Source organism: Chiloscyllium plagiosum, unplaced genomic scaffold, assembly GCF_037043375.1.
Source record: "Chiloscyllium plagiosum isolate Xiang-an unplaced genomic scaffold, Cpla_swu_hap1 HiC_scaffold_31, whole genome shotgun sequence".
Taxonomy (NCBI): domain Eukaryota; kingdom Metazoa; phylum Chordata; class Chondrichthyes; order Orectolobiformes; family Hemiscylliidae; genus Chiloscyllium; species Chiloscyllium plagiosum.
Genome location: NW_028270169.1, coordinates 12,711,866 through 12,737,215, shown reverse-complemented (window position 1 = coordinate 12,737,215; position 25,350 = coordinate 12,711,866). Strand labels below are relative to the sequence as shown.

General features: G+C 50.0%; 1 pseudogene; it reads left to right on the top strand.

Annotated features, from left to right (window-relative positions):
* LOC148141858 (multidrug and toxin extrusion protein 1-like) overlaps positions 1-25,350 on the top strand; it is a 47,379-nt pseudogene that overhangs the window by 10,557 nt on the left and 11,472 nt on the right.

Here is a 25,350-nt window from a genome sequence, read left to right as displayed (position 1 = left end):
ACTTGTTGGGCCGAAGGGCCTGTTTCCACACTGTAATGTAATGTAATGTAATGTAATGTAATGTAATGTAATCTAAACTGGGGAAGTATTCAATATAATTCCTAGTCAGTCTTGATGATGTGATCTCAGCCAGGTCTGAGGCTGCAGTGATTTGCCGAAGGAGAAACTGATTCTGAAACTGATTCTGCAAAACAAGAGGTTGGAAGCAAAGTTCATGTTGGGAGGTTGTGTGAACAGCCAATTACATACCAGTGAACCATCCTACCCTCTAATGGCCCTGCAGAATATTCAGACTGGCCCAATGAAGCTCAGTTTGCGATATGACACTTAAACATGAGCTGCACCTTTACTGAGCGTGTTCTGATCTCGGTCAAGTCCAGGAACTGTTTCTTTTAATGAAAGAATAACAGACTCTGAGTTATTTACTGAAAGAATGAAGCCATGAGGGTCAACGATTTAAACAAACAAAAGTACTTTTACCAGAGTCGAACAAAGTAAACACGAAATGCTATCTTGGCTATGGATCAGGTTCACATCCTGCCAGCTCCAGGGGGTGGAACAGGTTAATTAGAAAATCTTTATATACTTTCAAACCTTGAATCAGCAATGGTTAAGCATATATTTACAGGTAAGTTGATAAATTATCGATGAAATGGCAGATACAGTTGAAGCTCATCTCACAAATTGTCTCTGTAATGTACTCAGTATATATGTCCATCAAGCTCAGGCATTTTCAAAACCCTGTCTTCCTCATGAAGAATCCCTTCTTCTGGCATTGAGTCTGATCCCGAGCAAACAGTAATGAACAGCAAACCTGAGCAGCTCAGGTATGATCTTCAGCAGTCACTCAACTTGTCCACAGTATATCCCTTGGACTCTCTTAAAACAAAGATGGATCACCTACTGTGTGGAAGCAGTCCATTCAGCCAACAACAACCCTCCAAAGAGCATCCCCCATCCCTATAACCCTATATACCCATGGCTAACCCACCCAGCCTGCACACAGCGGGGAATTTAGCACAGCCAATCTACCTAACTAACCTGTGTATCTTTGGATTTGTGCGAGGGAATGTACACAGACACAGGGAGAATTTACAAACTCTGTAGCGACAGCCACCAGAGAGTAGAATTGAACCAGGCTGTCTGGGGCTAAGAGGCAGCAGTACCAACCACTGAGCCACCTGGTGAAAGCTTGTGATAGCAGCCAGTTTGAAGGGGTACACTGTAGAACGTCATGGCTCTCAGATTCAAAGACTCCCATGAGGCCATGCTGCTCTTGAATGTGATACAGCCATCAATAATGTGATTAAGATTATTAGTTGTGAACGTTGGTAATAAAGTAAGGTCAATGGGTTTTTGGTTTTTCATTCTGTGTAAAAGGTGACTTTATTTTACGAGTCAGGAAGGTTGGTTTAGCATTGGGTGAAGCAGCCATTCCACAAAATCATGTGACTTGAGCTAAACAATGAGACAAGTCACCTGCTGAATTCGTTGCTGAACTCATTACTAAAGTGAGCTCTTAGGATTTGCAGAAAGAGAGGCCAGAAGATACAAGCAGGTTCAGCTCAGGAGGAACAAACCTGGACCAGCAGAAACACAGTTTGACTTTTTGTAGAGCGGGGAAAGAAGACTTACAATGTTTTAGTAGTTCAAGAGATTAGGGCTGGAATTACCCCCATCTTACAAAAGAGTGAAGGAATGGGTGAGATTCTGAATGATTACTTTGCATCAGTGTTCACGGAGGAGAGGGACATGAATCTTGAGATTAGAGATAGAAGCTTGATTAGTCTGGATCACATTGGCATAAGTAGGGAAGATGTATGGGTAGGCTAGAGGTTATTAAGGTGATCAAATCCCCAAGACCAGATGGGATCTATCCCAGGTTGCTGAGGGAGGCGAGAGAGGAAATAGCTGGGGTCCTGACACATATCTTTATGGCATCCTTAAATACAGGTGAGGTGCCAGAGGACTGGAAGGTTGTTCATGTTGTCTCCCTGTATAAGAAGGGTAGTAGGGATATTCTGGGTAACTACAGACCAGTGAGCCTGATGTCGGTGGTGGGGAAGTTGCTGGAGAGGGTACTGAGGGATAGGGTCTATTTATATTTAGAAAAGAATGGGCTTATCAGTGATAGGCAACATGGTTTTGTGCAGGGAAGATCATGCCGTACCAAGTTAATAGAGTTCTTTGAGGAAGTGACCAAGTTGATAGATGAAGGAAGGGCTGTGGATGTCATATACATGGACTTTAGTAAGGCGTTTGATAAGGTTCCCCATGGTAGACTGATTGGAGAAGGTGAAGTCACAGGGTGTTCTAGCTAGGTGGATAAAGAACTGGTTGAGCAACAGGAGGCAGAGAGTAGTAGTTGAAGGGAGTTTCTCGAAATGGAGAAAGGTGACCAGTGGTGTTCCACAGGGGTCAGTGTTGGGGCCACTGTTGTTTGTAATATACATAAATGACCTGGAAGAGTGCCCTGTTGGTATGATCAGCAAGTTTGCAGATGACACGAAGATTCGTGGAATAGCAGAAAGCATAGAGACTGTCAAAGAATACAGGAGGATATAGATAGACTGGAGAGTTGGGCAGAAAAGTGGCAGATGGATATCTATCCAGACAAATGTGAGGTGATGCATTACGGCTGAACTAATTCTAGACCGAATTATACAATGAACGGAATAGCCTTGAGAAAAGTTGATGGGCAGAGAGATCTGGGTGTGCAGGTCCATTGTACCCTGAAGGTTGCTGCACAGGTGGGTAGAGTGGTCAAGAAGGCATATAGGATGCTTGCCTTCATTGGACCGGGTATTGAGTATAAGAGCTGGCAAGTCATATTAAAATTGTACAAGACATTAGTTCGGCTGCATTTAGAATACTGTGTATAGTTCTGGTTGCCACATTACCAAAAGGATGTGGACGCTGTGGAAAGGGTGCAGAGAAGGTTTAAGAGGATGTTGCCTGGTATGGAAGGTGCTAGCTATGAAGAGAGGTTGAGTAGGTTAGGTTTATTTTCACTAGAAAAAAGGAGATTGAGGGGAGACCTGATTGAGGTTTACAAAATCATGAAGGGTATAGACAGGGTGGATAGAGACAAGCTTTTTCCCAGTGCGAAGGATTCAATAACAAGAGGTCACGCTTTCAAGGTGAGAGGTGGAAAGTTTAAGAGGGATACACGCGGCAAGTATTTCACACAGAGGGTGGTGGGCGTTTGGAAAGCGTTGCCAGCAGAGGTGGTAGAGGCAGGCACAGTAGATTCATTTAAGATGCATCTGGACAGATGCATGAGTAGGTGGGGGGCAGAGGGATACAGATGCTTAGGAATTGACCGACAGGTTTAGAGAGTACATTTGGATTGGCTCAGGCTTGGATGGCCGAAGGGCCTGTTCCTGGGCGTAAATTTTCTTTGTTCTTTGTACAATGTTTTAGCAATTCAAGAGCATAGGAAAAACCCCTATCATTTCTTAGAAGTCAGTGATGAAAAGCCAGTGAATTAACCCAGGTCTTGTAACTCAGGCAGAGAGCGTAATGGGGAGAATCCCATCTGGTGAATGTATAGATGCTGAAAGGAAACATTTTTGACCGGATGAGTTAAGAAATTAAGGAACGAATACAGAAGTGATACTTCCCTGGGGATTGAGTGTCTGTGAAGAAAATTGATGGGAAAATGTGTTAAATCTTCAATTGTTTTTCTGGTTTATCCAATCTTTCCAAATGCATAGATATACCCTTTCTTTTATATAATAAACTTGTGTTCTTTTGTTAAAAGTACACTCACAGCCTCATGTGAACATGTGCAATGGCTGATCATCATGGTTACCAATTTGCACGAATAAAACTTAAATCCATCGAGCCTAATTTCACTCTGGGACCTGATTGTTACAGTGTTGGTCAGATGGGATCTTCACAATACCAAGTCTTTGTCCTGATTTCCAGACGTACGGCAGTAAGAATCTGAAGCGAATTGGAATGATTCTCCAAAGAGGGATTCTCATTCTCCTGATCGCCTGCTTCCCCTGCTGGGCTCTCTTCATCAACACCGAGCACATCCTGTTGGCTTTGAAACAGTCTCCTGCGGTAGCCAAGTGAGAATTATATGTTTTTTTCTATTACAAAAGCGAAAGAAAAAAATGGAATTTGAATAAAAGACAGAAGACCAGCCAATGAGTTAATGGCTGAGTGTGTGTGAGTGACTGAACACAAGACTGAGGAACTGAGACTGAACTATCCCGAGATTGAAGCTCACATCTTTGATACAAATTTGGTCTCAATGTCAGAATTGCTGCTTGTTTGATTCTTTAGAAAATAAATTGATTCAAGCATTCAATTTTTCAATGTATAATTTCAGTTACATCACACTGCAAATTTTTGCTATAAATTCTGTGTGTTAGGATTCAGCCCTCCACTACCACCTGATGAAGGAGCGTCGCTCCGAAAGCTAGTGTGCTTCCTATTAAACCTGTTGGACTATAACCTGGTGTTGTGTGATCTTTAACTTTGTACACCCCAGTCCAACACCGGCATCTCCAAATCATTCCTCACTCAAGTGCCTCACATGTGTGAGACCTTCCATCTTGGGAAACTGGTTGTCACACGTTTCTCACACAACATTACTGAGGATGATAACAGTATTTCACCGTACCTCCTCCAGTCCTGCCCAATCTTCAGCCATCCTAGTTGATTCAGTGACAGTAAAACTTGTTCATTTAATTAATGAGATGTTTAGGGAACCCTTTAAAACTCACAGGAGAGAATCGTATTTATATTGCACCTTTCAATACCTCATGATTTCTAAAGCACTCCTCACTGAAGCATTTTAGAACTACAGTCATTGTTGTAAGATAGGAAGCTCTGCAGTGAATGTGCACACAGCAAGCTCCCACAAAACAGCAAAGCAATAAATCACCAGGTAATTGGCTTTTTCGATATTGGTTCACCAAGAAACATTGGCCTGGAAGGAAGAAAAGTCAATTGATCTTCAAATTAGTGCCTTTGGAGCTCTTCTGTGCATCTGACAGGGCAGAGAGTGTGCAGATTAAGGCAGAAACATAGAAACGGCAGGATGCCATTCAGCCCTTTGAGCGTGCTCTGCCAATCATTGTGATCGTGGCTGATTATCCAACTCAATCGCCTGTTCCTGCTAATCCCCCAGATTCTTTGATCCCCACGTGTGGGACCTAACCCCTTCTTGAAATCACCATTCTCTGGATGAAGATATTTCTCCTCATCTGAGTTCTAAATAATTCATCCCATATCCTTAGGCTGGTAAAACCATAAGACCATAAGACATAGGAGCAGAAGTTAGGCCATTCAGCCCATTGAGTCTGCCCCACCATTCAATCATGGCCGATAGGTTTCTCAACCCTAATCTCCTGTTTTCTCCCCAAAAGCCTTGATCCCTTTGATGCTCAAGAACCTATCAATCTCAGTCTTAAATGCACTCAATGACCTGGCTTCGACAGCCTTCGGTGGCAGTGAATTCCAGAGATTCACCGCTGTATGACCCTGGTTCTGGACTTCCTGGTCATTGTGAACATCCTTCCCGCATCGTCCCTGTCCACTCCTGATTGGATTTTACAGACCTCCATGTGATTCTCCCCTCATTCTTCTAAACTCCAGCGAATATCATCCTAACCGATTCAACCTCTCCTCATATGTCAGTCCCATCATCCTTGGAATTAATCTTGTAAATCCGCATTGCACTGCCTCTGGAGGAAGAACATCCCTTCTCAGGATGGATGGCGTTGCTGCTCACAGCTTCAGGATCCTGGATTCGATCCAAGCCTTGGGTGACTGATTGTCTGGAGTTTGCATATTCTCCCTGTGTCTGCATGGTTTTCTACCCACTATCCAAAGGTGTGCAGGTTAGGTGGATTGGCCATTGTATCCTGGGATGTCTAGGTTAGGTAGAACTAGCCTATGAGTATAGACCTTGGATATTTCAAGTTCAAGGTAGCTTGGCTCATACAGAACCTGTGTGAAAAGCCAGTAGTCGTGTTGAACATAATCCACGTGCACTGCTGAGTAGGTAGTAGGTGGTTACCACTGCCCTCTCAAGCATGATTAGAATGGGATGATAAATTAAGAAAGATCCAATAGCATTGCCATCCCATTACACAATCCTTAAAAATCCGAATCACAAGTCTGATTGAAATGTAGCTTTATTTTCTGTTTCAATAATGATTGCTGTATTAACGTCCGCTGATTATTTTCCAGGCAGCAGGTCTTTATGAATTGGAGAGCAAATACCGACAGAACCAGGTTAAGTCACTGCGTGTGAGATTCATTCATAATTACAGCATGATATCATTGGGAGTTATCAGTTTCACATTCCTTACACTGACAGTCAATTGGAAACAGAGAGAAGATTCATAATATTTCAGGAACTAATTTGGAAGGGTTGTCATGAATACAAAGTATTAACAGCACAGAAACAGGCCATTCTGCCCAATAGATCCATACTGGTGCTTGTGCTCCTTCTCCCATTGTTTTCCATCTCACTGATCAACATATCATTTAATTCCTTTCTCCTGTGTGTGTCATCTCTAGCTTCACCTTAACTATGTCAATGCAGTTCACCTCAACTCTTTGCATCTAATTAAAAGTAATTTGTTTCTTAATTTGAAGGAACTGTTGTGGACCAGGCCAGAACACCTCTAAACATTTCAAGAAAGTAGCCCAGACCCTAACTTTGTTAGTTGTTTTAAGCAGGGTCCATGCTGTATATCTCTATGACTCTATGACTATGAATCTAGAGTGGATATTCCAGGAGGGATGCAGCTGGTCAAGCCACTTAGTTTTAAACAAAACAGAATTTATTTGCAAGATTACCAAATGAAGCATAAACAAAAGAGAACAGATTTTAGAATAACTTATCCTATCCAAAACCCAACAGATTATCCTAACTTTCCAAATTCCTGCAACAATCCCCATAAATACCCCTTGGCACAAAGGGTAAAATCAAACATCGGGTCTTATAGAAGAGAGAGTGAGAGAGAGAGATGGCAGCATGGAACACCTTCTTCCATGGAGCTCTTTCTTGGATCAGCAGCCTCAAACCTCCTGCTTTCAAGGAACAGCCAGACTGCTAAAAACCAAACTCAACCAGAGAAAAGCTGAGCTGGGAGAAGTGGTCACTCCCCTTTCACTATACACGTGTTTTTTTCTTAAACTAAAAAGCTTTTTGCCTGAGGCAATATCTGTTAGCTATAATCAAAGTGGCACTAAAACCCGTCAAAGCCAGACCTCTCGGCAACTCTGCATTTATGACCCCACTGAAAATAAAACAAGGGTAACATAACCTTGTTAAAGGAGCAACTCCATCACAGAACCAAACCACAATAATTTCCATCTCAATAAAACAAATGACAGCTGATGCTGAAAATCTAAAACAAGGACAGGAATTGTTGTACAAATGCAGCAGATCTGGCAGCATCCATGGAGAGAAAACATTATTAAAAGAGTGACCCCTCTTCAGAACATTTCTGTCCAAAGATGCTTTCAGTCCTGCTGAGCTTCTCCAATAATTTCTGTTTCTGTTTCATTTCCCTCTTCACCATCTCTCAGGTGATTTTATTTAGTTGCTGAAGTCATGGATGTTGGTGAGGAGATGACCTGCTGAAAATATGTTGGGTGAGAAATTGGAATGAGTCTTGTCAACGTTGGACACTTCAATCATTGAGTCATAGAGTCATATAGTACAGAAACAGATCCTTCAGTCCAACCAGTACATGTTGACCATTATTCCAAACGAAACTGCTTTTACCTTCCTGTGCTTGGCACATATCCCTCCAAATGTTTCCTATTCATGTTCTTACCCAAATATCTTTTAAATGTTGTAACTGGACCGGCATCCACCACTTGCTCTGCAAGTTCAATTCACACACAAAACACTCTCTGTGTAAAAAAGTTATCCCTGTTTTCTTTATTAAATCTTTATCTTAACCCTTTAAAAACATGTCACCTAATCTTGCAATCTCCTACAAGAGAGAAAAGACACCTGCCATTCACCTTATCTATGCCCTTCATATACAAGGTCACCCTCAACTTTCTACACTCCACTGAAAGAAGTCCAAAAGCCTCCATTCCAGACAAGATCCTGGTAAATCTTTTCTGGATCCTCTCCAGCTTGATAATATCCTTCCTATAACAGGGTCACCAGAACGGCACACAGTACTCCAAAACAGGTCTCACCAACGTCCTGTACAACCATAACATGATGTTCCAGCTCCTATACTCAAAGGGCTGAGCAATGAAGGCAAGTGTGTTAATCACCTCCTTAACCACCCTGTCTCCATGTGATGCAAACTACGAAGAATTATGTGCCTGAACCCCTAGATGTCGCTGTTCTGCAAGACTACCCAAGGAGGAGAAAGTGAGGACTGCAGATGCTGGAGATCAGAGCTGGAAATGTGTTGCTGGAAAAGCGCAGCAGGTCAGGCAGCATCCAGGGAACAGGAGAATCGACGTTTCGGGCATAAGCCCTTCTTCAGGAATGAGGAAAGTTTGTCCAGCAGGCTAAGATAAAAGGTAGGGAGGAGGGACTTGGGGGAGGGGCGTCGGAAATGTGATAGGTGGAAAGAGGTCAAGGTGAGGGTGAAAGGTCAGACTGGGGTGGGGGCGGAGAGGTCGGGAAGAAGATTGCAGGTTAGGAAGGCGGTGCTGAATTCGATGGATTTGACTGAGACCGGGTGGGGGGAGGGGAAATGAGGAAACTGGTGAAATCCGAGTTCATCCCTTGTGGTTGGAGGGTTCCTAGGCGGAAGATGAGGCGTTCTTCCTCCAACCGTCGTTTTGTTGTGGTCTGACGATGGAAGAGTCCAAAGACCTGCATATCCTTGGTGGAGTGGGAGGGGGAATTGAAATGTTGAGCTACGGGGTGGTTGGGTTGGTTGGTCCGGGTGTCACAGAGGTGTTCTCTGAAACGCTCCGCAAGTAGCCAGCCTGTCTCCCCAATATAGAGGAGGCCACATCGGGTGCAGAGGATGCAATAGATGATGTGTGTGGAGGTGCAGGTGAATCTGTGGCGGATATGGAAGTTTCCTTTGGGGCCTTGGAGGGAGGTGAGGGGGGAGGTGTGGGCGCAGGTCTTGCACCTCCTGCGGTTGCAGGGGAAGGTGCCGGGAGTGGAGGTTGGGTTGGTGGGGGGTGTGGATCTGACGAGGGAGTCACGGAGGGAGTGGTCTTTACGGAATGCTGATAGGGGAGGGGAGGGAAATATATCCTTGGTGGTGGGGTCTGTTTGGAGGTGGCAGAAATGACGGCGGATGATCCGCTGTATATGGAGGTTGGTGGGGTGGTAGGTGAGGACCAGTGGGGTTCTGACCTGGTGGCGGTTGGAGGGGCGGGGCTCAAGGGCGGAGGAGCGGGAAGTGGAAGAGATGAGGTGGAGGGCATCGTCGACCACGTCGGGGGGGAAATTGCGGTCCTTGAAGAAGGAGGCCATCTGGGTTGTGCGTTTTTGGAACTGGTCCTCCTGGGAGCAGATGCGGTGGAGTCGAAGGAATTGGGAGAATGGGATGGCGTTTTTACAGGGGGCAGGATGGGAGGAGGTGTAGTCCAGGTAGCTGTGGGAGTCGGTCGGTTTGTAGTAGATGTCCGTGTTGATTCAGTCGCCTGAGATAGAAATAGAAAGGTTGAGAAAGGGGAGGGAGAAATCTGAGACTGTCCAGGTGAATTTGAGGTCGGGGTGGAAGGTGTTGGTGCAGTGGATGAACTGTTCAACCTCCTCGTGGGAGCACGAGGCGGCGCCGATACAGTCATCGATGTAGCGGAGGAAAAGGTGGGGGGTGGGGCCAGTGTAGTTGCGGAAGATGGATTGTTCCACATATACTACCCAAGACCATATATAAGTCACCCTTTATTTAAACATGGAGAGTCCTTAACACTGATCCAGCTGCCTCAGAGCTGGAACCTAGAGTGAGCAGGACCTCGGACGCACCTGTTTCTACCTGTCAGCCAGGGCTCCCTGATTGGACCAGGTTCATTGCCCCAATCAGGGAACTCCTATTCTATGAGGTCCACCTGGCTGACCTCATTACCATCACTACAATCCTCTACAGTGGCACCATGCCACACACCCTGTTGGTTTATTGACAGACAATGCCAGGAATGACTCTATTGCTTTGTTCCCACCTCAGGGGATCATCATGCCTCAGGTGTTTGTTGGTTTCATCACCAACATCTTCAATGCTGTCATCGATTACCTCTTCCTCCACGTGCTGACGCTGGGAGTGCTGTAAGTCGCAAGCAATTATTAAACTCTTTGAAAAACTTATTATTGATATTGCCATTGAACACGTTTCCAGAATTATTTTGTCAAACATTAAGATTGACAAGTCATCAGGCCTGGACCAGATTTGTCCTCGGCTGCTTTGGGAAATGAGAAATGCGATTGCTTCGCCACTTGCAAAGATCTTTGCATTCTCGCTCTCCACTGGAGTCGTACCTGAGGACTGGAGAGAGGCAAATGTAATTCCTCTCTTCAAGAAAGGAAATAGGGAAATCCCCGGCAATTACAGACCAGGAAGTCTCACGTCTGTCGTCTGCAAGGTGTTAGAAAGGATTCTGAGGGATAGGATTTAAGGCCATCTGGAAGAGCATGGCTTGATTAAATGCAGTCAACACGGCTTTGTGAAGGGCAGATCATGCCTCACAAACCTTATCGAGTTCTTTGAGGATGTGACTAGAAAAGTTGATGAGGGTCGAGCTGTGGATGTGGTGTATATGGACTTTAGCAAGGCATTTGATAATTATCCCCATGGTAGGCTCATTCAGAAGGTCGGAGGAATGGGATACAGGGGAACATAGCTGTCTGGATACAGAATTGGCTGGCCAACAGAAGACAGCGAGTGGTAGTAGAAGGAAAATATTCTGCCTGGAAGTCTGTGGTGAGTGGTGTTCCACAGGGCTCTGTCCTTGGGCCTCTACTGTTTGTAATTTTTATTAATGACTTGGATGAGAGGATTGAAGGATGGGTCAGCAAGTTTGCAGACGACACAAAGGTTGGAGGTGTTGTTGACAGTATAGACGGCTATTGTAGGCTGCAGCGGGACATTGACAGGATGCAGAGATGGGCTGAGAGGTGGCAGATGGAGTTCAACCTGGATAAATGCGAGGTGATGCATTTTGGAAGGTCGAATTTGAAAGCTGAGTACAGGATTAAGGATAGGATTCTTGGCAGTGTGGAGGAACAGAGGGATCTTGGTGTGCAGGTACATAGATCCCTCAAAATGGCCACCCAAGTGGACAGGGTTGTTAAGAAAGCATATGGTGTTTTGGCTTTCATTAACAGGGGGATTGAGTTTAAGAGTCGTGAGATCTTGTTGCAGCTCTATAAAACTTTGGTTAGACCGCACTTGGAATACTGCATCCAGTTCTGGTCGCCCTATTATAGGAAAGATGTGGATGCTTTGGAGAGGGTTCAGAGGAGGTTTACCAGGATGCTGCCTGGACTGGAAGGCCTATCTTATGAAGAGAGGTTGACTGAGCTCGGACTTTTTTCATTGGAGAAAAGGAGGAGAAGAGGGGACCTAATTGAGGTATACAAGATAATGAGAGGCATAGATAGAGTCGATAGCCAGAGACTATTTCCCAGGGCAGAAATGGCTAACACGAGGGGTCATAGTTTTAAGCTGGTTGGAGGAAAGTATTGAGGGGATGTCAGAGGCGGGTTCTTTACACAGAGAGTTGTGAGAGCATGGAATGCGTTGCCAGCAGCAGTTGTGGAAGCAAGGTCATTGGGGACATTTGAGAGACTGCTGGACATGCATATGGTCTCAGAAATTTGAGGGTGCATACATGAGGATCAATGGTCGGCACAACATCGTGGGCTGAAGGGCCTGTTCTGTGCTGTACTATGCTATGTTCTATGTTCTATTTGAAACTGCCCTTGTATTTGCAAACTTGTTGTTTTCCAGGGGCTCGGCTGCTGCCAATGTTGCTTCTCAGTACTGTCAAGCTTTTCTCCTGCTTGGATACATTCGATGGAAAAGGTTGCATGTTCAAAGCTGGGCAGGTAAGGTCACTTACACTTGGGTCATAACATCCCTCTGTGTGGAAGCAGGCCCGTCAGCCCATTGTGTCCACACCAACCCTTCGAAGGGCATCCCATCCCCAACCCTATCCTTGTAACCCTGCATTCCCCATGTTCAATCCACTTAACCTGTGCATCTTTGGACTGTGGGAGAAAACTGGGGCAACTCCACATTGTCATAGGAGAGAAATGCAAACTCCACACAGCTAATCACCTGAGGCTGGATTCAAACCCAGGACCCTGGTACCATGAGGCAGCAGTGCTAACCACTGAGCCACCACGCAATCATGATGTGAAATGGACAATATCTAATTAGTGGCGAGGTATACAGCACAGTGGGGGAGGGGGGATGGGAGTAGGGAAGGGAAAAGGATGAAATGTAAGGTGGCAAAAACACAGCAGTAAATCCACAGCCAATTTCAACACTGAGCTAGATGTCATGAATGATTCTCTCTTACTTTCTTTCCAGTGTGTTAGTAATCTCCTTGTTTCTTTTGTACAGTTGGTCCACTGACTGCCTACAGGAATGGGGCAACTTTATACGTGTGGCAATTCCTAGCTTGTTTATGGTCTGTATCAAATGGTGGACATTTGAGATTGGAACTTTTCTTGTAGGTAAATAAACTAGCTCACATCTTATACACACCCTCCATCAGGGTTAGTGACAGTGACAGGATGCATGTGCAGAGTAAATACAAACTTTCAAAGTTTATTAATGAGGGCATTGAGTATAAAGACAAGGAAGTTACGATAAACTTGTGTAGACCACTGGCTCGGTCTCATTTGGAGTACTGCATCCGATTCCAAGTGCCATTCTTAAAGAAGGATGTGATACATTAGAGAGAGTGCAGAAAAATTTCAAAAGTGTTTCCAGCAACAAGAAGCATCGGTTTTGCAGGTAGATTGGAAACTTGGTGATAAACAAAGTCACCATAGTCTCACTGTCTCATAAGACAGAGACAACTGGTAGTGAGCTTAACATAAGAGTCCACCCCCTGGGGAGAGGGCAAGTAGGCAGGCCAATCATTATAATTTCAGCGAGTGTAGGAATTCAACCCACACCATTAATGCTGTACTATATTGGAAACCAACCACCCAACCAACTGAGCTGATAGCACAGCAGGTCAGGCAGCATCTGAGAAGCAGGATAATTGACGTTTCAGGCAAATGCCCTTCATCAGGAATGAGGTTCATTCCTGATGAAGGGCATTTGCCTGAAATGTCGATTTTCCTGCTCCTTGGATGCTGCCTGACCTGCTATGCTTTTCCAGCACCACTCTAATCTTGATTCTGGTCTCCAACATCTGCAGTACCCACCTTCGCCCAACTGAGCTGGTAGACCAAGGTTGAAGAAATTCAGTAGATCTGGCAGCATCGTGTAGCAAGAAACAGAATTAATATCTGGAATCCAATAGTACTTTACTTCAGAATTTGGAGCTGTTTTCCTTAGAGAATACAAAGTTTAGGAAAGAGTTGATGGAATATTCAAAAATCGAAATGGATTTGGGGACGGATCATACAGGGAAAAGCTGTGGAAGGGTTGAGAACCAGAAAAAGTAATGGAGACATGAGGAGAACCATTTTCACACAGCGAGTGGTGGGTATCCTGAATACACTGTTTGGAAGTATGGTGGAGGCAGGGTCAATCGAGACTTTCAAAGGGGAATTAGGCAATTTTCTGAGAAGGAAGAATGTGCAGGGCTACAGGGGGAAGGTTGGGTGTGTCACTTAATAAATTGGTCCAACAGAGCCAGCACAGACATCATGGGCTGAATGGCCTTACCTGTGCATTACAATTATGTCATTCTGAGATAAGTAAGTCCACTCTTTCTCCATTATGACAGTGATGCTTACAAAGGCTCACAATCATCAAAGAAAATTGGCTAGGATTGTAAAACAGTCAATTCCTGAAAGAAACGCTATCACCTTCCTGCAAATGAAGATCTCCAGCTCATCTTTAAGCATCTGGATTGTAAGCCTTTTCAAAAATAGTAACACTTGGAGTTTTTGTCTGAGTCTGAACAAGATACCATCATTCCCCAAAATAATTCAACAATTTATCCAGTTACTTGTTAGATTCATCATTTTCCTTGCTTATTTTGACTAGCAAATTAGAAGATACAGCAAGTTCTACTCTGGCTCCTAATGACCTGAGAGTACCTATCAGACTCATACAGAAAGATTTCTATCAATACAGCGCCTTCCCTAACCTCAGACATGGCAAAGTGCTGCACAGTCATTGAAGTACTTTTCACATTTTTACATCTCCACATTTCCTCATCTCTCTCAATCACTTTAACCTCCTCCAACCCCTTTGAGATTTCTGAGCGCTTCTGTATTTGGCCCCTTGTGTATCCCTGATATTGCTGTGTGATGATGACAATGCTTTCAGCAGGCTTAACCCCAAGATCTGGAATTCCTTCCTTAAATATTTGCGCTTCTCCCCATTTCCTTAAGATGTTCCTAAAACCTCAGACTTTGACCATTTTTTTTGGTTTCCTTCCTAATATCTCCTTCAGTGACTTGGTGTGAAAATGTCTTCATTAATGCACCCCTTGTAAATGGCCTTGGGATACTTCCCTTTTAAATATGTGATATAAGTGCAAGTTGTCATTTACGTGTAGTAACTGTTGAAACAGGAGAAATGCAGGAATAATTTCTTGCACAATTGGCTCATTTTGAAAAGATTACTTATATACGTAAAGGACCTTGAGTAAAATAAAGACAAGGAAGGCTCGAGACCTCCAGCTGAAACACTGCATATCAATGTGGTGGATGGTTGAGAGACTTGTATGGGTTTATTCATCATCAGGATGGGGAAGGAATTGGGCTTTCATATTTCTTGTGAGAAATTAATTTGTGCGGTTTTACATTTCCAATTCTATTTTCTTTACTGACTTTACATTAAATAAAGTTGAACAATGTTAGTGAGGTTTGGTTGGTGAGACCACCGTGGAGTCCCGCCTTCAATTCTGGTCTCCCTGCTATAGGAAAAATGTTGTGAAACTTGAAAGAGTTCAGAAAAGTGGGATTGGAGGGTTTGAGGATGAATAGACTGGGTTTTTTTTTCTCTAGAGAGGCACAGCCATGTGGTACTCTTGCGAGACTGTCAATCCAGAGACTGGTAATGGTCTGGGGACCTGGGTTTGAATCCTGCCATGGCAGATGCTGGAATTTGAATTGAATAAAAGATATCCGGAATTTATTGAATCTCTACAGTGTAGAAGCAGGCCTTTGTCCCAACTGACCCTTTGAATAGTGATCCTCTCCCCTACCCTATTACTCTACATTTACCTCTGACTAATGCACTTAACCAACACATTCCTGGACCACTATGGGCAATTTAGCACAGTCAATTCACCTAACCTACACATCTTTAACTGTGGGAGGAAACCCATGCGGGCGTGGGGACAACGTGCAAACTCCACACAGACAGTTGCCCGAGGGTGGAATGGAACCCAGGTCCCTGGCACTGTGAGGAAGCAGTGCTAACCACTGAGCCACCATGCCATCAATTAAAAGTCTAACAATAACCTGGAAGGTTTGTTTTCTGATGTTTCATCACCATACTAGGTAACATCAACAGTGAGCCTCTAGTGAAGCACTGGTGTTCATGACCCACTTTCAATTGGTGTGTTTAGCTTGGGTTGGTGACATCATTTCCTATGGTGATGTAATTTTGTGTTCTTTTTCTCAAAGGGAGTACCCTCTGAGAAAAAGAACAGGAGATGACATCACCACAGGAAATCACATCACCACAGGAAATGATGTCACCAACCCAAGGAAACCTAAACACATATATAGAAAGTAAGTCACTAACACCAGTGCTTCACCAGAGGCTCACTGATGATGTTACCTAGTAGGGTGATGAAATGTCTGAAAATGAACCTTCCAGCTCAGCGAGCAAATTTACATCCAGAAACTCAACCTGAGCTACAAATCTTCTCAAAACACGCTAACCAAAATCTGTTATCAATTGTTGTAAAAACCCATCTGAGTCACTAATGCCTTTTAGGGAAGGAAACTGCCATCCTTACCTGATCTGGCCTACATGTGACTCCAGACCCACAGCAATGTGGTTGACCCTTAACTGCCCTCTGGACAATTGGTGATGGGCAATAAATGCTGGCCCAGCCAGCAACACTCTCATCCTGTGAATGAATTCACAAAACATTTGGAGGCTGAATAGAGGGTTATAAAATCATGAGGGGCCTGGATAAGGTGAATGGCAGGTGTCTTTCCTCTAGGGTGGGAGATTTCAAGAGTAAGGGGCATAGGTGTAAAATGAGAGGGGAAAGATTTAGAATGGATCCAAGGGGCAACATTTTCATGCAGAATGTGTTGCATGTATGAAATAAGCTGCCAGAAGAAATGGTGGAGGCTTGTACAATTTAAAAGTCATTTGGATGGGTATACGAATATGAAGGGTTTACAGGGATATAAGTGGCCAATGGGACTAGATTGGGTTGGGATATCTGGTTGACATGGACACGTTGGACCGAAGGATCTGTTTCCGTGCTGTATGTCCCTATGACTCTATGACACTATAAGTGGGACATGGATGGGGTGAATAGAAAGAAGCTGTTCTCCTTGATTAAAGGGTCAGTAACTTTAAGGTGAAAAGAAGGAGGTTTAGAGGGGGATTTGAGGAAAACCTTTTCACCCAGACTGTGTTGGGGGTCTGGACTGCACTGCCTTTGAGGGTAGTTGACATGGGAAACCTCACTACCTGTAAAAGGTAATTGGATGAGCAGTTGAAATACTATAACATTCAAGCCTATGGGCTTGGTGTGGGAATGTGGGTCTAATATTGGTTGTGCATTTTTAGCAGTACAGACCTGATGGGCCAAAGGGCCTTTCTGTCCTGTATTGATCTCTGATTCTCAGTGTAGAGGAGTCCTGACTTCTCCATTACAGAACTGTGCAATGCAGAGAGTACTGTAAGTAAACCCAGCCATAAGAGCAGTCAGATCTTCAGGGGGGTGGGAGATTTTCTCAACATCCCATTCAGAGATATTATTTATTCAGCTCTGGAGTTGAGCCCAGGACTCCTGGCCCTGTATTCTGGGTGAAGAACTATCCCTATGAATTTCCAATGGCAGTATTTAGAATCCATAGTATTGTCCCAGAATCCACGTGCAGTTTGCCATAAGGTGGCATTAATCTGCTTTGTCAAAAAACACACACAGGCACGAGGGGCCGAATGGTCTTCTTCTGTGGTGCAACATTCTCAGATACACTGCACTCTCAACCCTAGGCCATGCTCCTGCTATGTAACACCAGCCGGACTGTGCCTAGCATCCTGTATAAAATCACCCAATCTTGAACAAATCATCGGTTTTAGCAGCTGGCCCCAGGCAGCGAGGGTCAGTTCCAGACTTTGCTGACTTGTTGATCTCAGGGGTTTGTGACTCAGAGCAAACACTGCCCCTCAGAAGAGAGGGAAAGTCACTCTCAGACCATTCCTTGTGCATCCTGGGAGAGGTTTCTGAGAGACATTGGCACAGACCAGGAGCCCTGAGACCTCCGAAAAGCTCAGTGACTGGGTGGTGTGTTGGGCTGGGGATACTGGTGGTGGGGATACTGGTGGTGAGGATACTGGTGGTGGGGAATGGTAAAGGAAGGGCAATCAGATGCTGCCACCCATCTCCCAAATTGGAGAACAAGAAATTGGTTTGGGTTTTGCTCAAATGCTGATTCCACACACATTACATTTTATTTCTATTTGGACGTTAGCTTGTTTCAATAAAGTATGATTTACTGTTGTCTTTTCTGTTCACAGGTTGAATTAGTGATGTCCAAGTTGGAGCCCAGTCCATTGTTTATCAGATTATTGCAATATCCTACAAGGTAAGGATGAAGATTTGATACAAGTTCACTACTCACATGACCAACGCATGTTTGACTAAAGAATAGCCATTTTATTCGAATGAGGGAATAGCATTATTATTAACACCCTCTCAAATGTGATAAATGAAGGTTACATAGTCTCCTCTTTTATTGCATTTTGCTTAAGAGGCTGTTCCACACCGTGGACTGGACGAGATCCCTCACCCTTTGGCACTAATGGAATTAACTCTTGAAGAAACATGTATTAGTTTAAGGTGAATTGGTTTCCCCACATCAATAGCTCTCTGCTCCCAGCAGAGACACCAGAGTGATCAATTCAGGAGGGGGTGTAAAGTGAGCGAACACACCCTTGCTCACGACTGCCCCACCCAACCGCTGTTGTCAGGCTTTACACCTGGTCTAGGCCTCTAATGCTTTTGAGTGGTTGACCACTCAGGGACCTCAATTGGCCCACAACCAGGCAGACCAATCGACACCTCCAACACTCTCAGGTCACATTGCAATGGGGTAGGATCGGGAGTCTAGGCAGACATAGCGTTTGACATTGCGTTTAGGTGGCAAGTCGAGTTGAGTTTATGGTCAGTGGTAATACCCAAGGACGTTGATAGTTTTCTTAAAACTGAAGAAAACGTGAAGAACCTGTTTTTGCAGAAGAGTCTCGCCAACACTTTCTCGGTGTTTGTTTTGCTTCACAACTGACATCAGGTAACTCAGCACAAAGGAGGGATGGACCCAGGCTTTCCTGATTCATCCAGTTATAGAACAACCTCCAGATGCATTAACAGAACAGTAACTGACAGCCATGGATTAGGTGGGACTGGAGACACGGACAATAACATGCACAGAATGGTTTGTGTTCTTCCTCCAACAGATTCCTATGTGCTATGGGATCGCTGTAACAGTTCTTGTAATCCAGAGCAGGCTATAAACTCGGCCAAAGTTGCTCTGTGTTGCCTTGGTGAGTTCAATCATGTAAATCCACTGCACTGACTAAAATGATGATGATTCGAGCAATGTGTCCCTCTCTATCCATTCAATGTTCTCCCCTTGGAAACTGTACTGATAAGCTTAACTCTGTTCAGGAATCCAGGTGCTGAAGTGTCACCCTGGAGTCAATCTTTGTTCAGTTTTATGTTTCTTCGCGATTAAGTAAACCATTCTAAATATATAACTTCTAACCCAATCAAATGTCATTTTAGTACTTGTTCAAATGAAGCCCCAAATCATGTGCTAATCTCAGCATGATTAAACACAAATGATATACAGTGGAACCTCGATTATCCGAATACCAATTATCTGAAAATCGGATTATTTGAAGGAGATCTCGCAGTCCTGATAGAAACATGACTTGGAGATGCTGGTGTTGGACTGGAGTGTACAAAGTTAAAAATCACACAACACCAGGTTATAGTCCAACAGGTTCAATTGGAAGCACACTAGCTTTCGGAGCGTCGCTCCTTCATCAGGTGGTAGAAACATTACATCAAAAACGTGTTTCCAGCAGTGATCACGTCATTTGCTTACAGTGATTAAACAGACACCGTCTCCAAATGACTGACCTCCCACCCTCTCTCTCTCCCCATACTTTCCCTGGAGTTCTACAGAGAGTGTACACTAAACCACCCCCCCCCACCCTCCCACCCATCCAGATAATCTGTCCAACATTGTCCTGCACAGGGCAGAGGTGGAACCTGTCAAAACGTTGCAGTAAAAAGTATGTGCGTGCGCGTGTGTTATTTGGAGACTTACCCCACAACGGCAGCAGCAGTAGCAGCAGTCTTAGTGCTGGTGTCCAGTCCGGTTTCCCTGGAGACGGGGCGGGGCAGTGCTGGACGGGGATGAGGGGGCGGGGCAGTGCTGGACGGGGATGAGGGGGCGGGGGCAGTGCTGGACAGGGATGGGGGGTGAGGGCAGTGATGGATGGGGATGGGGGGTGAGGGCAGTGATGGATGGGGATGGGGGGGGAGGGCAGTGATGGACGGGGATGGGGGGGGAGGGCAGTGATGGACGGGGATGGGGGGTGAGGGCAGTGATGGACGGGGATGGGGGGTGAGGGCAGTGATGGATGGGGATGGGGGGGGAGGGCAGTGATGGACGGGGATGGGGGGGGAGGGCAGTGATGGATGGGGATGGGGGGTGAGGGCAGTGATGGATGGGGATGGGGGGGGAGGGCAGTGATGGACGGGGATGGGGGGGGAGGGCAGTGATGGACGGGGATGGGGGGTGAGGGCAGTGATGGATGGGGATGGGGGGTGAGGGCAGTGATGGATGGGGATGGGGGGGGAGGGCAGTGATGGACGGGGATGGGGGGGGAGGGCAGTGATGGACGGGGATGGGGGGTGAGGGCAGTGATGGATGGGGATGGGGGGGGAGGGCAGTGCTGGACGGGGATGAGGGGGGAGGGCAGTGATGGACGGGGATGGGGGGGGAGGGCAGTGCTGGACGGGGATGGGGGGTGAGGGCAGTGCTGGACGGGGATGGGGGGAGAGGGCAGTGCTGGACAGGGATGGGGGAGGGGCGAGGGCAGTGATGGACGGGGATGGGAGGGAGGGCAGTGCTGGACAGGGATGGCGGTGAGGGCAGTGCTGGATGGGGATGGGAGGGAGGGCAGTGCTGGACGGGGATGGGGGGCGAGGGCAGTGATGGACGGGGATGAGGGGGAGGGCAGTGATGGACGGGGATGGGGGGTGAGGGCAGTGCTGGACGGGGATGGGGGGGCGGGGGCAGTGATGGATGGGGATGGGGGGTGAGGGCAGTGATGGACGGGGATGGGGGGTGAGGGCAGTGATGGACGGGGATGGGGGGGGGGCGAGGGCAGTGATGGACGGGGATGGGGGGTGAGGGCAGTGATGGACGGGGATGGGGGGTGAGGGCAGTGATGGACGGGGATGGGGGGTGAGGGCAGTGATGGACGGGGATGGGGGGTGAGGGCAGTGATGGACGGGGATGGGGGGAGAGGGCAGTGCTGGACAGGGATGAGGGGAGAGGGCAGTGCTGGACGGGGATGGGGGGTGAGGGCAGTGATGGACGGGGATGGGGGGGGGGCGAGGGCAGTGATGGACGGGGATGGGGGGTGAGGGCAGTGATGGACGGGGATGGGGGGAGAGGGCAGTGCTGGACAGGGATGGGGGGTGAGGGCAGTGATGGATGGGGATGGGGGGGGAGGGCAGTGCTGGATGGGGATGAGGGGGCGAGGGCAGTGCTGGACGGGGATGGGGGGAGAGGGCAGTGCTGGATGGGGATGAGGGGGAGGGCAGTGCTGGACGGGGATGGCGGTGAGGGCAGTGCTGGATGGGGATGGGGGGGGAGGGCAGTGCTGGATGGGGATGAGGGGGCGAGGGCAGTGCTGGACGGGGATGGGGGGAGAGGGCAGTGCTGGACGGGGATGGGGGGAGAGGGCAGTGCTGGACGGGGATGGGGGTGAGGGCAGTGCTGGACGGGGATGGGGGGAGGGCAGTGCTGGATGGGGATGGGGGGAGGGCAGTGCTGGAAGGGGATGAGGGGAGAGGGCAGTGCTGGATGGGGATGGGGGGAGGGCAGTGCTGGATGGGGATGGGGGCAGAGGGCAGTGCTGGATGGGGATGAGGGGAGAGGGCAGTGCTGGACGGGGATGGGGGCAGAGGGCAGTGATGGACAGGGATGGGGGGAGGGCAGTGATGGACGGGGATGGGGGGTGAGGGCAGTGCTGGATGGGGATGGGGGGCGAGGGCAGTGCTGGACAGGGATGGCGATGAGGGCAGTGCTGGATGGGGATGGGGGGTGAGGGCAGTGCTGGACGGGGATGGCGGTGAGGGCAGTGCTGGATGGGGATGAGGGGAGAGGGCAGTGCTGGATGGGAATGGGGGGAGGGCAGTGCTGGACAGGGATGGGGGGGAGGGCAGTGCTGGACAGGGATGGGGGGAGGGCAGTGCTGGACAGGGATGGGGGGTGGGCAGTGCTGGACAGGGATGAGGGGGCAGGGGCAGTGCTGGATGGGGATAAGGGGGTGGGGACAGTGCTGAACGGGGATGAGGGGGCGAGGGCAGTGCTGAACGGGGATGAGGGGGCGGGGCAGTGCTGGACAGGGATGAGGGGGAGGGCAGTGCTGGACGGGGATGGGGGTGAGGGCAGTGCTGGACGGAGATGTGGGGGGAGGGCAGTGCTGGACGGGGATGGGGGTGAGGGCAGTGCTGGACGGGGATGAAGGGGAGGGCAGTGCTGGACGGGGATGGGGGTGAGGGCAGTGCTGGACGGGGATGAGGGGGGAGGGCAGTGCTGGACGGGGATGAGGGGGAGGGCAGTGCTGGACGGAGATGAGGGGGGAGGGCAGTGCTGGATGGGGATGAGGGGGCGAGGGCAGTGCTGGAAGGGGATGAGGGGAGAGGGCAGTGCTGGACGGGGATGAGGGGGGAGGGCAGTGCTGGACGGGGATGGGGGAGGGCAGTGCTGGATGGGGATGGGGGGAGGGCAGTGCTGGAAGGGGATGAGGGGAGAGGGCAGTGCTGGATGGGGATGGGGGGAGGGCAGTGCTGGACGGGGATGGGGGCAGAGGGCAGTGCTGGATGGGGATGAGGGGAGAGGGCAGTGCTGGACGGGGATGGGGGCAGAGGGCAGTGATGGACAGGGATGGGGGGAGGGCAGTGATGGACGGGGATGGCAGTGAGGGCAGTGCTGGATGGGGATGGGGGAGAGGGCAGTGCTGGACAGGGATGGGGGGGAGGGCAGTGCTGGACGGGGATTGCAGTGAGGGCAGTGCTGGATGGGGATGGGGGAGAGGGCAGTGCTGGATGGGGATGGGGGGAGGGCAGTGCTGGACAGGGATGGGGGGGAGGGCAGTGCTGGACAGGGATGGGGGGGAGGGCAGTGCTGGATGGGGATGAGGGGAGAGGGCAGTTCTGGATGGGGATGGGGGGGAGGGCAGTGCTGGATGGGGATGAGGGGAGAGGGCAGTTCTGGATGGGGATGGGGGGAGGGCAGTGCTGGACAGGGATGGGGGGGAGGGCAGTGCTGGACAGGGATGGGAGGGAGGGCAGTGCTGGACAGGGATGGGGGGGAGGGCAGTGCTGGACGGGGATGGGGGGCGAGGGCAGTGCTGGACAGGGATGGGGGGAGGGCAGTGCTGGACGGGGATGGCGGTGAGGGCAGTGCTGGATGGGGATGGGGGGTGAGGGCAGTGCTGGATGGGGATGGGAGGAGAGGGCAGTGCTGGACGGGGATGGCGGTGAGGGCAGTGCTGGATGGGGATGAGGGGAGAGGGCAGTGCTGGATGGGAATGGGGGGAGGGCAGTGCTGGACAGGGATGGGGGGAGGGCAGTGCTGGACAGGGATGGGGGGAGGGCAGTGCTGGACAGGGATGAGGGGGCAGGGGCAGTGCTGGATGGGGATAAGGGGGCGAGGGCAGTGCTGAACGGTGATGAGGGGGCGGGGCAGTGCTGGATGGGGATGGGGGGAGGGCAGTGCTGGACGGGGATGAGGGGGCAGGGGCAGTGCTAGATGGGGATAAGGGGGCGAGGGCAGTGCTGAACGGTGATGAGGGGGCGGGGCAGTGCTGGACAGGGATGGGGGTGAGGGCAGTGCTGGACGGAGATGTGGGGGGAGGGCAGTGCTGGACGGGGATGGGGGGAGGGCAGTGCTGGAAGGGGATGAGGGGGCGGGGCAGTGCTGGACAGGGATGGGGGTGAGGGCAGTGCTGGACGGAGATGTGGGGGGAGGGCAGTGCTGGACGGGGATGGGGGGAGGGCAGTGCTGGAAGGGGATGAGGGGAGAGGGCAGTGCTGGACAGGGATGGGGGTGAGGGCAGTGCTGGACGGAGATGTGGGGGGAGGGCAGTGCTGGATGGGGATGGGGGGAGGGCAGTGCTGGAAGGGGATGAGGGGGCGGGGCAGTGCTGGACAGGGATGGGGGTGAGGGCAGTGCTGGACGGAGATGTGGGGGGAGGGCAGTGCTGGATGGGGATGGGGGGAGGGCAGTGCTGGAAGGGGATGAGGGGAGAGGGCAGTGCTGGACAGGGATGGGGGTGAGGGCAGTGCTGGACGGAGATGAGGGGGCGGGGCAGTGCTGGACAGGGATGGGGGTGAGGGCAGTGCTGGACGGAGATGTGGGGGGAGGGCAGTGCTGGATGGGGATGGGGGGAGGGCAGTGCTGGAAGGGGATGAGGGGAGAGGGCAGTGCTGGACAGGGATGGGGGTGAGGGCAGTGCTGGACGGAGATGTGGGGGGAGGGCAGTGCTGGACGGGGATGGGGGTGAGGGCAGTGCTGGACGGAGATGTGGGGGGAGGGCAGTGCTGGACGGGGATGGGGGTGAGGGCAGTGCTGGATGGGGATGAGGGGGAGGGCAGTGCTGGACGGGGATGGGGGTGAGGGCAGTGCTGGACGGGGATGAGGGGGGAGGGCAGTGCTGGACGGGGATGAGGGGGAGGGCAGTGCTGGACGGGGATGGGGGTGAGGGCAGTGCTGGACGGAGATGAGGGGGGAGGGCAGTGCTGGATGGGGATGAGGGGGCGAGGGCAGTGCTGGATGGGGATGAGGGGGGAGGGGCAGTGCTGGACGGGGATGGGGGGTGAGGGCAGTGCTGGATGGGGATGAGGGGGGAGGGGCAGTGCTGGACGGGGATGAGGGGGGAGGGGCAGTGCTGGACGGGGATGGGGGGTGAGGGCAGTGCTGGACAGGGATGGGGGGGAGGGCAGTGCTGGGCGGGGATGCGGGGGAGGGCAGTGCTGGACGGGGATGAGGGGGGAGGGCAGTGCTGGATGGGGATGAGCGGGCGATGGCAATGCTGGATGGGGATGAGGGGGCGGGGCAGTGCTGGACGGGGATGGGGGTGAGGGCAGTGCTGGACAGGGATGGGGGGGAGGGCAGTGCTGGGCGGGGATGCGGGGGAGGGCAGTGCTGGACGGGGATGAGGGGGGAGGGCAGTGCTGGACGGGGATGGGGGTGAGGGCAGTGCTGGACGGGGATGGGGGGGGAGGGCAGTGCTGGACGGGGATGGGGGGGAGGGCAGTGCTGGACGGGGATGGGGGGCGGGGTCAGTGCTGGACAGGGATGAGGGGGGAGGGCAATGCTGGACGGGAATGATGGGGGAGGGCAGTGCTGGACGGGGATGGGGGCGGGGTCAGTGCTGGACAGGGATGAGGGGGGAGGGCAATGCTGGACGGGGATGAGGGGGGAGGGCAGTGCTGGACGGGGATGGGGGTGGGCGGAGGTCGGTGTTCGACAGGGTCAGGTGGGGTTTGGAGTTGGGGTGGTGGGGCAGTGCTGGACGGCCAGGAGGCGGGGGGAGGTGTAGAGGCGGTGTTGGGGGCCGGGGGAGGTGTTGGACGGTTTACGGGTGGGGTGGCGGAGGTGTCGGCTGGGTGCTCGCGCGCTGTGTGCTGCTGCAGTCTCCTGAACGTGGTGCAGACTTTAAAAACTCCGAGCCCCACAGGAAAGGCATTTAATCGATTAATCGAATAATCAATTATCCGAACGAAATAGTACTCACCCATCACGTTCGG